General features: G+C 46.0%; 1 pseudogene; it reads left to right on the forward strand.

Annotated features, from left to right (window-relative positions):
• Positions 1-2,658: 2,658 nt before the first annotated feature.
• LOC149324739 (small subunit ribosomal RNA) lies at positions 2,659-3,342 on the forward strand (annotated as a pseudogene; the record flags this gene model as incomplete).
• Positions 3,343-15,526: the final 12,184 nt, after the last annotated feature.

The following is a 15,526-nucleotide window of genomic DNA, read 5'->3' on the forward strand; positions in this document are numbered from 1 at the left end:
CCTCCAGAGTACTTACAGAGACGCAGCACCACTATTCACAAATTGAAAAGGAAGTAATGGCCATAGTTTTCAGCTACAAAAAATTTAACCATTTCATGTATGGCCGGAAGGTTGTAGTTGAGACTGACCATCGTCCGTTGATCTCAATTTCGCAGAAGGCGATCGGTAACATGCCGCCAAGACTGCAGCGAATTTTTTTGCGTCTTCTACACTAGGAAATTTTCATGCATTATCTTTCAGGTAAACAGCTTCTATTGGCGGACATGCTGTCCAGGCCTTCCGTTAAGGGCGCAGCAAATAACGTAGACAACGACGACGACGTCAAAGTTCACGCAGTAAGTGTGGTCGATTCTCTTGTCAGCGAAACCACGTGGAAAGAACTGCCTTTCGAGACACGGAGGGACACGCAGCTCGCCGCTGTGCTAGAGCACCTGGAGAACGGGCAACCAATTGAAGGACCGCTCAAGCTTTTTGCCGCTGAGCTATCGGAAGTAAAAGGGGTTCTCTTGAAAGGTTGTAAGATTGTCATTCCAGCCAGTATGAGGCGAGATATGTTGGCAAGAATTCATCAAGGCTACATGGGAATTAACAAGTGCAAAGAAAGGGCACGTCGCCTGGTGTTCTGGGCAGGAATGAACACTGATATCGAGACGTTTGTACAGGCATGTTCTGTATGTAGAACGTATGTTTACAGGTTGCCACAAGAGCCTTTGATTATGCTTCTCAGAAGAGATGAGGCTTGGGCGTCGAGTTCCAGACCAACCATGGTACCGCGTCGGCATGGACATTTTTAGCCACGCAGGTAGGTCATACTTGTGTATTTATGATGCCCTATCAATTTTCCTGAAGTCCAACAGCTCGTAGACACTTCAGCATAAACTACTGTAGATGCAGCAAGTGCCATATTTTCCAGATATGGTGTACCTGTAGAGGTATGCCCTGATAACGAGCCTCAGGTTTCCAGTAGAGAATTTACCATGTTCTCAAAAGTATACGATTTCAAACACGTGACCTCAAGCCCGGATTTTCCCCGCTCCAACGGACTCGCCGATAAGGGGGTACAAGTAGTCAAGAGAATCTTGAAGAAAACTACTGAAGCTAAGCAAGACTTTTGGCTTGGTCTCCTCGCTTACAGGTCAACTCCACTGGAATGCGGCTGGTCACCAGCCGAAATATTACAGGGACGCTCGCTGCGAACAACTCTACCAGCCGTTCAGGTCGGACGAAGCCGGTGGGTTCACAAACGCCAGCAAAAAGACTACTAAGAGGGCCACTCGCACCACTCAACAACGGCGAAATGGTCAGAATAAAAGACGGCTCATCATGGAGAAGAAAGGCTCGGGTTCTTCGGTCGTCTGGTCAACCAAGGTCATACGTAGTCATGACGGAAGACGGGCAAGTCCTGCGACGCAACCGCGAGCATCTGCTGCCAACCAGAGATTCTTTTCGCCATAGCGGTCCTCCTCATGACGACGAAGGTGATTTTCAAGAATACGCTGCCCCTGCCAGCACACAACACGATCCAGAGGCGGCGCAAAATCCAAACAGCACAGCGAGCATCGTTCCGATAGTTCCGCAACAAGCAACTGCTTCAAGAATGACTACAAGACAACACAGACCACCTCGGCGCTTAATGTATAACGCGAACTTTAAACAAGTGCCGTGACTACATTCAGTGCTCTGATCTTTGCTGTAGTTTTGATGTGCAGTGACTCTTCACTTAAGTTTTTTTTTGTTCTCCCGAGCTAAAAGCGCTCCTTGTCCGTCGTGTTTTTTTTCTGTTTACAAAGTGGGATGTATCGTAATCTCTATCTAATCTGCCCAGCATGTAGCGCGATCTGTGTTCATGGCAAGATACGCCCCCATGTGATAAGGGCGTTACCCGCCTGTTCATGTCGTGTATAAGATCAGTGCTGAATAAACGCTCGGGCTCACTTTTGCTCAGCAAGTGACACAAGAAGTGTCGTCGACTGTTCCACTCGATGCTCTTGCGGCCTCTTCCAGCCAACATGTTACACGAAGACCATAATGTTCGGCGCTTGGCACGAGCGCAAACCCAGCCTGACATTATGGCAACAAAACTGGTGTATACTATGTGGACGCCTCTGGCCCTCACCACGGTCGCGGTCCAGCTCCAATAGCGTATACTAAAGCTGCTGCGGTTCAAAAGCTCGTAGTTGGACCTCAGTTGCAGACGAGTAGTGCATCTGCCCGATTCGACCGCTCGGACTGAAAATTATACCGGTCCTCTCTTGGTGCCCTTGATTGGTGCGTCTCGAGGTAGCCTGCGCTTTTACTTTGAAAAAATTAGAGTGCTCAACGCAGGCGAGTCGCCTGAATAAACTTGCATGGAATAATAGAACAAGACCCCGTTTCTGTTCTGTTGGGTTTTGGAATGCGGAGTAATGATTAAGAGGGACAGACGGGGGCATTCGTATTGCGGCGCTAGAGGTGAAATTCGTGGACCGTCGCAAGGCGACACTACTGCGAAAGCATTTGCCAAGAATGGTTTCTTTGATCTAGAACGAAAGTCAGAGGTTCGAAGGCGATCAGATACAGCCCTAGTTCTGACCATCAACGATTCCAACCAGCGATCCGCCTGAGTTACTCAAATAACTCGGCGAGCAGCTTCCAGGAAACCAAAGTATTTAGGTTCTGGGGGAAGTATGGTTGCAAAGCTGAAACTTAAAGGAATTGACGGAAGGGCACCACCAGGAGTGGAGACTACGGCTTAATTTGACTCAACAGGAAAACCTACCACCCGGCCAGGACACTGGGAGGCTTGACAGATTGAGAGCTCTTGATTCGGTGGATGGTGGTGCATGGTCGCTCTTGTTGGTGGAGCGATTTGTCTGGTTAATTCTGATAACGAACGAGACTCTAGCCTATTAAATAGGTGCGGGGTTCCCAGCATCTTACGACCTTCCTATAGGGACAAGCGGCTCCTAGCCACACGAAAAAGAGCAATAACAGGTCTGTGATGCCCTTAGATGTCCGGGGCCGCACGAGCGCTACACTGAAGGAAGCAGCGTGTCTTTATCCCTGTCTGAAAAGACTGGGTAACCTGTGGAACTTCTTTCGTGGTTGGGATAGGGGCTTGCAATTGTTCCCCTTGATCGAGGAATTCCCAGTAAGCGCGAGTCATAAGATCGCGTTGATTACGTCCCTGCCCTTTGTACACACTTCCCCTCGCTACTACCGATTGAATGATTTAGTGAGGTCTTCGGTCCGATGTCCGGCGCTGCCTTTCGGTTGCGCCGGTCTGTTGGAAAGATGACCAAACTTGAGCATTTAGAGGAAGTGAAATTCGTAACAAGGTTTCCGTAGGTGAACCTGTGGAAGGATCATTACCGGATTGGGCGTGTCACACCCGGCACCGCCCCCACTTATAAGCGGGGGAAGGCCTTAACCGCGGAGTTTCGAGATTCTGAAGCCGCTTCTCTCCACAAATTGTTGCGCCCATCGGAGCTCCGTCACCAAGGGAAAGTCGGATGGGCTGTATCCGCAGGTTTGAACAGCGTAACGCAGCACTAAAAAAATATTAAGAGTTGACAGTTGACAGCCGTGCTGTGCGGACGCAGGTTTATATGCTCTTAGGATCACGCCTGGAGACCGGGACCGGACCGACTGCGTAAAATAGATGAGTACTTTCTTTTAATATTTTTAACGTAGAGTGCGTTTAGTTTTTAGGCTATTAGGGGAAGTGCAGGTTAAAGAATAGAATTTAGGTCACTGACCTATATACGGCCGGGAATATTTGGCCGGCAGTTTTTTCAGCGCTTATTTGTGCGTTAACTTTGAGAGAGAGAGAGCTATTTATTTCTATGTGATCGATCGGCATTTTCGATAGGCCGAATTTTATTTTATTTGTGCACGCGTTTTCAAGTGTTTTTTCTCTTGAGCCTGTAGATATCTTAGCATTTGGTGGAAGCAATATTTGAGTGTTGCTTAGATGGTTAACCTATTGATGGTTAGATGTATGGAGTGTGAGGCGTCGGTGATGGTTGGTTTGGTTTATGGGGTTTAACGTCCCAAAGCGACTAAGGCTATGAGAGACGCCGTAGTGGAGGGCTCCGGAAATTTCGACCACCAGGGGTTCTTTAACGTGCACTGACATCGCACAGTACACGGGCCTCGAATTTCTCCTCCAAAGAAATTCAGCCGCCGCGGCCGGGATCGAACCCGCGTCTTTCGGGCCAGCAGCCGAGCACCATAGCCACTGAGCCACCGCGGCGGCGGAGGCGTCGAATCGAACCGCGTTTCTTTTAAATTCACCTGAGGCGTCGGTGAATTTAAAAGAAACGCGGTTCGATTCGGTGGAGGAGGCCGAAGGCGCAGATTTTATCTGCAAATTTTGCGTAGTAGGTGCACGCCTGGACACGGCTGAGCAGGCGAACAGCAAACTAGTGCTAAGGATGGATGCTCTAGAAACAGAGCTACAGGTAGAGAGGGCAGAGAAGCGCAAGCTTCAAGAACAGCTTTGTCAGTTGGAGTGAAAAATGGCTGACACCGCCATTGGAAGCCCCAATGGCGGGAATTCCAGCGCCAGCCAGGTGGCTGGGGCTTGCACTGGCATGGACAGCGATAAGCAAGTAATACAGACATGTTAAGACAGGAACAGCTACGCACAGGTGGCAGATTGGAAGTCGAGAGGTGATACTGAAAAGGGGGCCGAGCTAATTCCAGGAAATGAGGTCACAGTGGCTGATAAGAGGCAGCAAGATCCGGAAGTTAGGAGGGAGGGGCAGAGTACACTAGTGCTTATCGCTGGTGACTCCAACATGAGGGCGCTGCAAAAGAGCTATTCTGGACCGTGTAAAGGGCGATAGGCGGGTAGCAGTCGAGGTGTTTCCAGGAAGGACAATGGACGATATTCTGAGTGAGACAAAAAGTGAACTTTCCAAGAATGTTGCAAGGGGTAACTTCGTAGTTGAAGCGGCGGGGCTAAATGATGTCCTGAATGGTAACGCCGCACAAGTAAGGAAAAGATTAGCTGAGGGAGTTAACGGTACAAGGGCGATAGCACAGCAAGCGCAGATCGTCGTGTGTACAGTGCCGGAGGTACAAGGAAGGAATGGAAAGCTTGCTAACGACGTTGTGAATCTTAATCGAAAGATAAGGCAGTTAAGCCTCGAGAAAGGCTTTGAAGTGGTAGACATAAACAAGGAAGTGCAGGTTTGGGCAGAGACTTTGGAAGATATGGAATACATTTCAATGGAAGGGTAGGAGAAGAGATAGGCTGGCGCCTGGGAGGCCGAGCGGTCGCTTTTTTAGGGGGTCTAGTGTGGCTCAGGGCGTAGGGGTAGGTAGAAGCGAAGTAGTAAATATAACAATGGCGGCTTAGCCCAACAAAATGGCCACTAGGAGGCCCAGAAAGAAAACTACGAAAAATAAATTTAACGCCAGCATCAGTTACAAAAACATGCAAGGGGGTAGAAAGAGAGCGAAGCGGCTAGAAATAGAACAGCAGTTAAAGGACGAAGCAGTAGGTTTGTACGCTCTATGCGAGACACATCTGAGAGATCTAGAAGATCCACCTTTAATCGATAGCTATGTCTGGGAAGGGTGCAAACAGAACAACAATGGAGAAGAAGGGACGAGGAGTAGAAATTCTGTTACATCATGGAACAAATTGGCAAAGAAAAAATATTCACTTGCAAAGAACATGCCCGGGTATCAGATACAATTTCTGGCTAAAGGACATGGCTAGGGGTAGTTTATTTAGGGACTGGGGACAAATGCAGGCAAGAAAACAATGATCTAGTTGAGTGCCTCAATGACGATATAAAGCAGATTCGAGACGGTGTCGACATTATTTTGCTTGGAGACATGAATGGCCACATTGAGCATCTGGATGGATATACAGATTGTAACGGGAAGTAAATGATAGACTTCTGTGAGCGGCACAACCTAGTTATTGTGAATAGAGAAGCTAAATGTGAGGGACAAATCCCGTAACAGGCAGACAACCATTGACTACTGTCTAATGTCGCAGGGCATCTATAACAAGCTCGCAGTAATGGAAATAGACGAAGAGGGGAAGAAGAGAGTAGGAACGGATCATAAACGTATAAGTCGACAGTTGGCAGCCCTAGTCAAAAGAAAAGTGCAGCGAAGTGAAAAAGGTAACGTGAAATTAAACGATAAACAAATAGCGCTAATATCAGCCGATATAGAAGAAGTAATAGAGAAACGCCCCATGGAAAAGTGGGATTATAGTCAGAACTGCTCATCGCTACAAAAATAAACAAGTGAAAGGAGTAAACCACTGGAGACGAAAGAGGAAGCCACGAAGCTGGTGGAATATGGAAATTAAGGAGGCCATCGAACAACGACGGGTGGTTTTAAGGGAACACAGAGAAGCAAAGAGGACGCAGTTATCTCTAGAGGAAATAAGCGAAAAATGGGAATCATATCGACAAAAGAAACAGCAAGTTCAGGTCCTAGTCCAGGCTAAAATGAAGCAGTCCTCTGATAAATGGCTTGCTAAAGTTCGCGAGGCAAATAAAGGGGGGCCAAGAAAATTCTGGAACCATATAAGCTGGCTGGGAAAAACACATTAAAGAACGCAGCAACATATTATAGATGCTGAGGGAAAATGTTTAGAGGGAGACGATGTTGTGAACAACATTGCGTCATTTATAGCTGCATCTTTTAGCAACGAAAATGCGGTAATCTCCCAAGTGAGGCGGCAACACGGGACAGCACATTACAGAACAGCTTAGAACTAACTAGTCTTTACTGGGAAAACGCGGAAGCAAATATTCCTAAACCCAAACCCCAGGGATAGACGAAATTCCAATTAAGCTGATTAATGAACTTGGCCCAAGAAGCAAGGAGGCGCTGATAAAAGCATTGGAGACAGACATAACAAATAAACAAATTCCACACAGCTGGAGACAGAGTAAAATGAATTTGATTTACAAAGGGAAATGAGATAAGATGAGCATAAAATCCTTCCGTCCGATTACGATAACATCTGTTATGTACAGGCTGGCAATGCAGGCGGTGAAATTAAAAATGCAGCCATGGGTAGAATGTAATCGGATACTCGGTGAACTTCAGAATGGGTTCAGAAGGGGTAGGCGCTTAGATGATAGCCTGTTCGTGCTTACCCAATGTATAGAAATAGCTAAGGCGGAAAACAGACATCTGTATTTAGCCTTTCTGGACATAAGCGGTACATACGGTAACGTGAACAGGGAACTCCCGTGGAGCATATTAAAAGATTTAGGTATGGGTCATGAAGTAATTGATTTTCTACAGGAAATCTACCGAGATAATGAAGTTGAAATTACATGGGAAGGAAAAAAAAGTACCACAACTGTGGGGGTGCACAAAGAATTAAGGCAAGGTTGTCCTCCATCACCGCTACTGTTCATGCTTCACGTGATAAATATGGAAAGAAGGCTAGAAGAAAGTAATCTAGGTTATAATCTGTCGTACAGATTATGCGGAAATGTAGTTCAGCAGCGACTCCCGGGTTTTATGTATGCGGACGATATTGTACTGTTAGGAGAGAGCCAGGAAGATTTACAAACTGTGGTTAATTGCTATGGAGACAGAGGGGACGCTCTAGGATTCAGTTTTAGCGCAACTAAATCAGGTGTTATGATTTTTAACGATACAACTGATCAGGTGCTTACAATACAAGGTCAGATATACACAGAAAAGCATGAACAGGCTCTTAGGGCAAAAGGACGAAGAGACGCCGGGATAATGAAACATAGGGCATTATGGGGGAACAACAAATATGAAGTACTAAGAGGTATTTGGAAAAGAATAATGGTGCCGGGACTCACTTTCGGCAATGCGGTTCTGTGCTTAATGGCAGAAGTTCAGTCGAGATTGGACGTAAATCAGAGAGCTGTTGGGAGATTAGCACCAGGGGCCCACGGCAAAACCACAAACGAGGCAGTACAAGAAGATATGGGCTGGGCATCGTTCGAAGCAAAGGAAGCTAAGAGTAAAATACTATATGAAGAACGCCTGAGGAAATTGGACGATAACAGGTGGGCAGCTAAGGTATTTAATTATTTATACAGAATGAGCGTTGACTCACAGTGGCGGAAAATAACTAAAAACTAACCGTAAGTATGCAGGTCATGAGGACGGAGAAACAAAGAGCATTAAACGATAGGTTAAAAACGCATAAGTTAAAATTGGATTAATTCAATGGATAAAAAACATAGCATAGAACTTCATGGATACTAGAAAAGGCAGATATTGAAACAATTTTTCTATGATAACTCAAGAGGCAGTGCCCTACTCTGAAAGCTAGGTCACGGTGTCTTACAACGCGCAGCTACAAAAAGAAATTTAACGAAGAAGACACGTGGACAGTGTGTGGTAGATCTGTGGAAACAATTGAACACCTCATACTGAAATGTGATGGTATCCATCCGGATATCGATGCAGGCAGTCACTCTTCCTGAGGCCCTAGGGTTTAAAGATAACAATGGCCATGTAAATAAATCTGCAGTGGAAGTTAGCAAAAAGCGATTGGAGGATTAGTGGCTGAAAAGCAGAGATGTGACATAAGGTTAGAAGTGTAGGAAACCGTAGGTAAGGATGATGGCGAATCTTAATGAGAATTGACAACACAGTTTAAAAAATTTGCTGAGGCTTAGCTAAGATTAAGCCTAGTTGGCTGACAACTTCCTCGCTTTGTTCTTCAGTTGTTGTAGAACGTTGTCGCCGAGCCGCATATTGAGCACGCCGCTTAGCCAGACGTTCATCCCGCTCTTCATCGGTCTCTGTGGCACGCTGAAGCTTTCGCTTCTCGTTCAAATCAGCCCTGCTTCTAGGCGGCATCCCAACACCTGGCCGCCTCGTAAGTGCCCGGAGAGCGAGGCAAGCTCAGCTTTATACCGCTGCTGTAGCGTCACGTGGTCAGCTGCAGCGCCTCTGATGTGGAGCCTCCACCGCCGCGGCCGACCGCGCGAGCCGGCAGCCCATCTCTCCTCTGCTGTGAGGTCATGTTGTCACGTGGTCAGCCGCCGCGCCTCTGATGTGGAGCCTCCACCGCCGCGGCCGACCGCGCGAGGCGGCAGCCCATCTCTCCTCTGCTGTGACGTCATGTTGTCACGTAGTCACGCTAAAGGTCAATGGTAGCTCCAATGGTAGCTCTAGTAATATGCTTCGCATAAAAAAAATAAAGAAAAGCTGAGCATGGTGGCATTTCCCACCACCCCGTTTCAAAGTGGGCGCTCCTATCCGTCCGTCCGTCCGTCCGTCCATCCACCCACCCACCCACCCACCCACCCACACATCGGCTGGGTTTTACCATAGTCCTTCAATGCTTTTTTCTGGTCACGAAACTCCCGCCTCAGTTTCATATAGGGTCAGCGCTGGCCGCTAGAGGCGCCGCTGGGCACAGGAGGGCACCGAGCTGCGGCGGAGCCGCCTGCCCACTCCAGCCGGCTTTGCATCACGCGAGGTATTTTCACCCGATTACTCGAAAGTTTCAGCGACAGTCGGTTTAGCTTTCCTTCCAATGTAGTCTAACGAAAATATGATGAACTTTAATCAGGAAGGTAATGGGAAGGAAATGATGACGCAGCGATGTACAGATGCTTCTCTGAAGCAGACGATTTGTGTAGATCTGCGCAGCTTCTTGTTTGTTCTCAAAATGGCCCTGTTACATTTTTGAATGTGATGCAGCACACTAACGCCTCGTAGACACGATAAAAAGCTAACGATATTGCCAGAAGAAAGCGATACGCGCTACAAGGACAGTTGCTTCTCTCCTGCCTCGCATCGTTGTTTTCGATCTCAAATCTTGAAGCGCGTAACCGCTAGCTTGCACTTGGCGAAATACGAGCAGAAACATGACCGCAGTACCCATTCAACACCTCCCAACTCTGGTCTGACAGCTCAAGCGGGAGTCCGCTTTCAAGACGCGTATATATAGCCGGTGCTTTTGAATTTATAAGGCAGCTTTCTTGTGAGAACTGGGGCAGTGCGATGCCCATCCGGGCTCGAAAATAAGCGTATGATGGCTTGTTCAACGGGCTTCTTATTTTGCCCCTTTTTGTCGCAGTTTTAAGAGTACCAAGGATGACCGTGATGTCTTGATCAACGAAAGACTCTGTGGTCGCGGCTGCATATATGTGACACATAAGGAACGCGGGCTAAGTTTCATCGTGTGATTTTTGCTTTAATTCAGCTTACGGGTATGTAAGGGCTCTATCATTTTTGGCTGTCGTGTATTAATGCACTAAATCATCATTCGTGGTCGTTGCAAACATGCGAAGCAACGAGTTTCAGCGCATTTGTTTTTTAATTCACGACAATTTTTTTTAAACTTAATTCTTCCTGAACTGATTACAGCTGACACTGTTGTCAGCTTGTCATTAGGAGCCTTGGAGAAACATGAGAGCTGCAGCCTTTTCAGAGCTGCTGCTTTGCGGCGCGAAGCTGGCGCTTCAATGATTGCACTTCAACGCAAGTTGTACAGCCGACGACTTGGATCTGTTTGGCAGGCCGCGTCCAAGGTGCGCTCCCGACCGCTGTCGCTCGTCGAAAGTGCTACCGCTGAAAAAGATTAAAATACTGCTTAAAACTAATCCTCCCGAACTCGTGACAGGAAGCCACAGATTTTCAGACACAATAAGCAAACAAAAATCAAGGCTACAAGCAATGCTTACCGTCATTGCAGTCAAACGCGGGTGCAGAATAAGTCACAGACGAGCTCGCTTCGGTGGCATCTTGAGACGGCAGGCTGGAACACGATAACTCGCGACGTCGTTTCACCTATTTCCGAGCTACTGGCGACCGTCTACGTGGTTTACACTTTGTCAAGTAGCCTGGAAGGCCGTCCAAAATACTTGGGATAGCGTCAGGGTGGAGCGCCGGCCTCCCACACTGCAATGATACCCCGTCGCCATTCAGAGCGACTTCCTCGACACGAATGATGTCCGCAGCGTGAAAGTGCTTTTCGCAAACACGCGCATATTTAGAATCAAAACTGAAGTCACTGTTCTCTTCCCAAGGACAGCACGCTTCCACTTTTCCGACAGCTCCTTGTCAGCAGGGAAGCGAAACAATGAGACCTTCTCTGTCACGCCTTTGTAGCGGGACCGGCACCCTGGTACGCAACAAGTGTTCGGCATGGTGTCACGCACACGAGTTACATGATGTCAACGCACAACACAGCGCGATCAGCCATTGCTGGTCGCTCGGGGAGGAGGGTAGTGCGAGGGTTTAAAGTGAGCGCTCCCACGTGGAGTGGCATAAAGTGGACGGGGCGCTTTTGCATGGCGGGCAGTGCGCAGGGTACTACGAGGGAAGAAAGTGCGCTTGTGGTGGAGGTTGGTTCAGGAAGGAGTTCTCCTGGAGCTCGAGATATAATTTGGCGCCTTTTGAGCTAGCGAAACGTGTCATTCAATGGCGTGGAAACACATCGGTGCGATACTAAACTTGAATTTTTTTTTCTAGCTCGCAACAATAATCCTTCTGAAACCTCAGAGCGAAACGCTTTTAACACTAGAGTGTTTTAGCACCGTCGTACGGTACATTACTGTACAACTGCACGATAAAATACGACCTGTCAAGAATTGCAACAATAGCAACACCAACGTGCTATCGAATTAGCAGAGTGGTCGCACAGCTCTGCTGAAACTCTTTGTTAGCTCTGAGATGTTAAATTTGTTTAATGACAGCCTGAGTACAAAATCTAAGGTCGAATACGCAGCAGAAAGTATTGTTTTTGTGTAGAATGAACCATCACTGAAATTAATTTTTCTGTAACGAACTCATCATTGTACTTATGTAACACGATATCACACTGACTCCTATTTTTGCTTAGAAAGTTTTTTTAATTTCTCTGAAGTATTCTATGAACTCATTCACTTTGTACCAAAACTATTTCATTTGCTGGTAACCTTTTTCGAACAATACTTCATACATTCAAAAAGTGTCACTAAATGTCTTCAGTTCAAGGCATATTTCTGATTTTTGGGGGAAATGTTCTGTTATGAACTTTGCCTTTCTTCCCTCACTCTAAAATGCCAAAGCAGTAAGGCTAGTATTAAGACAATTGAACTGAAATTCCTAAAAATCCACAGAGTGCTCGGCTATGAGAATGTGATTGGAAATTTTTGTTTCGTCTTCAAGGTTAGTTTAGTTGCCGCTTTGAAGTTGTCGGCTCCAGTACTTGATTATTTTAGGCTTTTATTAGCATCACCAAAATGCTTTCTCGGTTTCTAATATATTTCTATTGACAGCAGGATATAAAGCAGTAAGAAAATTGTATGAACTTCCTATCAACAAATGTTGATAAAATATGCCCGGCTAAGAAAATGTGACTGCAAATGTTTCGTGTTCAAGGTTGCTTTAGTTGCTTTGACATGTAAGGCTAGAGTACTTAATTAATTTATGTATTTATTCCCATGATAAAACGTTCTGTCGGTGTCTGGTATGTTTGTACCGACAGTATTACATAGAAAACAGTAAGGAAATTGTATGAACTTCCTATCAACAAATGTTAATAGAATGCTCATCTAAGAGAATGTGACTGTAATGTTTGTTTGGTGTTCAAGGTTGTTTTAATAGTTTGAACTGTTCACCTACAGTACATGATTTAATTGACGCATCTATTTGCTTGACCGAAAATGTTTTTTTTTCAGTTTCTAGAGTATTTCTGCTCACATCAGTACGTAAAGTACATAAAGTATTGAATTGGAATATATCTTCTGTTTCGAAACGTTTTCCGGTAGCCTGATTTGATTCGAGACGAATTTGCTGCGAATAATGGTCGCTTTTCAATATAGTGAAGTTGTTGGCGTACTACATGCAACAAATTCCACCATGCAATCAGTTAAGATGTCACGATTATGCGAACAAGATAGTGTTAATCACCTCGAACACCATGCAGTTTGTTGATTTATTTCTCTCGATGCGTCAAACTGCACGCAGATTTTCTAGTAACTTTCTATTGACAGGAGTAAATACAAAGAAGTAACAGTCTACCAACTTTGTATTGATAAAGGTGCATATAATGTAAAAATTATTTTCTAGTAGCTTTCTATTGACAGGAGTACATACAAAGAAGTAACTTGTACCAACGTTCTATGAACAATTGTTGATAGAATGCCAAAGTTCATACAAGGTTACTAGAGTAACTGGAATGTTCATATTAGAGAGAGGGTGTGGTAGATGGTCCTTTGCGATCACAGAATGAACAAGGGAGGGGAAAACCTCAGGTTGCTTGAGCCAACGTTTCGACAAGGGGACTTGTCTTCGTCTGGGCAAAGCGTTCATCATTGGCAGGGATTAAATAGGGCCTTCGCTCTGAGGAGGAAGGCCCCGGGGGTGGGGAAGGAAAGTGGTGTGAGAGGGGATGTGTGTCAGGAAGGGGAGGGAGGTGAATCTTGATTCGTTAAGCTGCAATAATGGAAAAACTTATATCCACGGGGTGTGTAATGAACAAAGGCTTTGAAGGGGCTGCGACAGGGGGTTGGCGCTGGATAGACCTGAAAAACTCAGATAAGAGGATTAGTCAGCATGGTACAGGGAAATGAGAACAAGGCAAACAAAATAGGCTGACCCTGGAAGGAGAAACAAAAGGGGGGGATGGGCATTTCCAAGGAAGGAAAATGCAGGGGGGGGGGGGGGGAATGGCTCAATTTCAGAGAAAGCCCAAAGGTGGGGGCAGAGGGGGTACAGGAATGTCATGGTTTCCGAGAACTGGTAGTAGGGGATTGGGAGAAAGAAAGAAAGAAAGAAAAGAAAAAAAAGGGTGAACAAAGGGAGAGGGTGAGAAGGCCGGAAATGTGGCGGAAGATATGAAGTGGGAAGGGTGCAAAGAGCGATAGTATACTCAGAAGTACTTGTATTTGGCCGTGTTGGTTCATAACTTTTCAGGAGGACACAGGGGCGCAACAAACGACACGGGCATAGAAGCAGACAAGGACAAGCCTTTGTCCCTGTCTACTTCCACGCCCGTGCCCCCCATCCCGCCCCTGTGTCCTCCAGAAAAGATAATATACTTATGCGAGGTTCTAGGAAATGGTCTGAGCACGTACAAGACATTTGTTAATTTAAAATTATGCTAACCCTGGAATGTACCTGAGAGATTCCAGGTTTCCTCTAGACATGTTAATCCTTGTTTGTTGCAGTGTTTTAAATTTGTGGATTAGGAATGCTTCTCTGTATTTTCTGTCCCTAGTCGATTTGAAGCCTGACTGAAGAATGAACAATTTGAGTTCGTCGAATTTGTGATGGCGTTGATTAAAATGGGTCGACACTGCCTTCTGTTCATTCCGTGTTGTGTCAGCCCGGTGCCCGTTTAATCTGGCACTCATTGATTGCCCGGTTTCTCCGATATATTGTTTCTGGCAGAACGAGCACTGGAGCATGTAGATAATATTGGACGATGTGCAGTCAAAACTAGTCTTTATATCGAAACTGAAATCGCTTGCCGTACTTTTAACCGTAGTGTCCCTTTCTAAATGTTTGCATGTCTTGCATCTAGGTCGAGAGCATGAAGTTACTGTCGGTGGTGGTTTCTTACCGAGCCTAGCATGCACCAGGATGTCCTTCAGATTTGTGTTGCGTCTGTATGTTACCCTTGGTGCGTCGGGAAATATTTTCTTGAGACGGTCGTTACCAGTTAAAATGGGGCGGTATTTCCGCAGGATATTATGTTTGGAAGGGCGTTTGAGTATTTCGTTATAAGTGCAGGAGGTCGTTGACTGTTAGCTTTTGTTCGTTTTTTAAGAACTACATCTCGTTTCAAAGTGGTTGCTCGTTGGAACGCATTATTGAGGGTTGTCTGTGGATGGTTTCTGGTGATTAGTGTGTTTTTTAGCGAGTGTAGGTGTTTCAGGTAGTCGTCGTCGTCGCTACATATTCTTCTGAGTCTCGTTGCCTGTCCTACGAATATACCTTGTTTGCAGTGTCTTGGATGATGGCTAGTGAAATCGAAGTATTGTTGTCGGTCAGTGTGCTTCCTGTAAAGTGTGGTTTTGAGCTTGCTGTTTTCTAAACGGACAGTGGTGTCAAGGAGATTGACTTGCGTTTTCGAGCAGTTGAAGGTGAATTTAATGCTGGAGTGGCATGAATTGAAATGTGTGACGAATGTCTTCAGGGTATCAGCCCCATGCTCCCATATCATGAAAATGTCGTCTATGTAACGCAGGTATATAAGTGGTTTTTGTAGAAATGAACTAAGAAGTTTAGATTCTAGTAGCCCCATAAAAATGTGCGCGTAAGTGGGTGCGAATGGAGTGCCGATGCTTGTTCCAAATACTTGAAGGTAGTAAGAAGAATCGAATTCAAAGTAGTTGAGTGTTAGTACCAATTCAAGTAGCGTGAGGTACACTTCAGTTTCGTGCGGGTGAGGACTTTGAGTTAGAATTTTGGAGAGTGCGTCGATACCTTCATTTATGGGAATATTTGTGTACAAAGCGGCGACGTCAAGTGTGACAAGTATGCTATCTGCTGGGATAATGGAAGCGTCATTCAGAGACTCTATTATGCGGAGAAAGTGCGGTGTATCCTCGACAAAGGAAGGGAGGTGGGT

The sequence above is a fragment of the Amblyomma mixtum genome, unplaced genomic scaffold (assembly GCF_055824585.1).
Source record: "Amblyomma mixtum isolate Tamu unplaced genomic scaffold, ASM5582458v1 scaffold_20, whole genome shotgun sequence".
Taxonomy (NCBI): domain Eukaryota; kingdom Metazoa; phylum Arthropoda; class Arachnida; order Ixodida; family Ixodidae; genus Amblyomma; species Amblyomma mixtum.